Raw genomic sequence first — 2,480 nt, forward strand, 5'->3', positions numbered from 1 at the left:
ACGATTCCTTGGATAAATGCTCGAGGGGGATGGGAAAAGCAGAGGGGAGGGCGAGGAAATTCCGCGGAAATTGAAGCGACGCCCGACACGCCGCCCGGATAAAGAAAGGGCGAGGTTAATCGAGAAAATATGCAAAGCAGGGGGCGCGTCGTGGCGCCGCCTAATTAGAATAAGGGTTAGTTTTGGCTTATGGTTTCGGTTAAGGGTGGCCGGATCCCATCAGGAAGCCGCAGAGAACCAGGAGATGGAGTCGTGGCGACGAGAGAGAGAGAGAGAGAGAGAGGAGGAGAGCGAACGGGGTTGGAACATAGCCAATCATCGGATTAGCATACTGATGCTCAGGGGCGGCGCTGTCGTTAGCGTGGAGGGTGCCACTTGGTGGTGGCTTTGAATTTTATATCGCCGCCACAGCCAGTAACCGGCGTATAAAGGCTCGTTTTCGTGGTGGGGCGGACCACTTCCGGCGTGCCAGGCCTTCTTTCTCTTCTCCTTTCTCTCTCGCTCTTCCTCTCTCCCTCGCTCACCTTTCGCATCGATAGACGAAGATAGCTTTCTTTTTCGGTGGGATAAAATGGTTAATTAATCCTTTGTTCGAAATTATCGAAAATTTTTGGAGAAAGTTGTTATTTTACGATTTTAAGAAAGATCGTGAATTTTTATGTATATTAAAAATAAGAGAAATGGATATTCTTTTCCATTCTTCCACTTATTACTACGCATAGTCACCCTTAAAAAAAAAATTAAATCATAAAAATCAAATTGGAGAAATTGAAATAAAAAGCTCCATCGTAAAAGTCGCAATTAATAATTTACCGTATAATCGAATCGAATACAAAACAGTGAATTATTCTCGCGTCTCGATTCAACTCAATCGTACGGCAACAATCTTCTCGAAACGAAAGGATGAGTCAACGAGTTCCTGACAAAGATTCGACGCGGCTTATTTCATTAAGTTTTTAACCGGGCAAACGCCGTTGGAGCGTGGCCAGTCGATTCGTCATGCCGTGCCGGTTAAAAAAGAAAAAGAAAGGAGAAAAAGAGTAATATTTTTCTCGGGCGAAAAGGGGGAGGGGAGAAGATAAAAAGGGTACAACTGGGCCCCGCCACGGCTCGTTGTCACGTCATTTATCAAGGCGCGCGCCGGAACGATCGTATCGTGCCGCGCGAAGAATCAATCTGTCCGAGATTTCCACGCCGGTTTCGCGTTATTAATCGCCACGCCTCGCTATTTGTTCCGTTTACGCGACATTATCGCGAGTCCTTCGTTGTTCCGGTATATAGACTCGAAATCGACTTGTTGAGAGCACTGAATACGATAATACGACGATAAATCGTTGGAAACTCGAGTCGAGAATCGATCTTAAAGAACGAATCGTTACAGAGATATTCGTGAAACCGTTTTTATTTCTCGAATCTTCGATCGATCGATCGTCATCTTTCTCAACGATTAAGCGACTCCTCGATTGAGCTTGGGGGTTACAATAAATTTGGATTAATAAGATACATCTTAATTGGATATACGTTTGAACGAAATTTTCATCATAATTGATATGTTGTAGGATATCGATATGCTTCTTTTCGCGTGAAAGATTTCACGTTTAAATATTTAAAAGTTTTGCACTTCTTTTCAATATTTTTCATTTATCGGATGATTTTATAATGATCGTGGTTATCGTATCGCCCCTTCCATCCCGAGAAGTGGGTTCGTCCAATCGATCATAATTTTTTACTTTCATGAGGAAGTTAAGGGTTTTCTTTGAGCCAAGTTTGAAAAGGGAAAAAGGAAAGAAAAGAAAAGAAAAACCAGTTGATCTTCCGTATATAAATCGAAAGTTACAGAGATATTCGTATTTATTTCTCGAATCTTGCTTTGATCGATCATCGTCATTCTTTTCAACAAACGACTCCTCGATTGAACTTGGGGGCTATAAAGCTACAAGTGGCAATAAATTTCGATTAATAAGATACACTTCGAACAATTCATATCTATAATTCTTTCTTGTATTCAAAAGATATTTCTGTTACAGAATTTAAAGTTCACTGAAATTGGTATCCATATACTTTAAATATTTTGTAAACAGATTATTTTATTTTCCCATTTATTGTTTTCACTGTCAACAATTTCAATGATTCAAATCAAAAAGAACAAGTTTAAAGAGAAGAATCGAGGACCACCGCCTACGTTGTAAAAACTTCAAGTTTCACCTTCTTAAAATTATTCCTCGATCAATCGAACCGAAAATCCCAACGGATATCCACACCCACCCTTTTCCATACGAAATTCCGCGACACGTCACCTAGCTATTCAGAACAATCATCCTGAAGCCGAAAACCACTCGAGTCCCGCCCTCGCTCCTGCGTTTTCGAGAGATAAAAAAAATAATAATCACCCCGTCCCTCCAACGAGTCATCGTGCATTCTTTTCATCCCCCTTCTTCCCATTCGATCACCCCACTATATATATATATATATATATATCT

The sequence above is a fragment of the Apis dorsata genome, unplaced genomic scaffold, assembly GCF_000469605.1.
Source record: "Apis dorsata unplaced genomic scaffold, Apis dorsata 1.3 scaffold_86, whole genome shotgun sequence".
Lineage (NCBI taxonomy): Eukaryota > Metazoa > Arthropoda > Insecta > Hymenoptera > Apidae > Apis > Apis dorsata.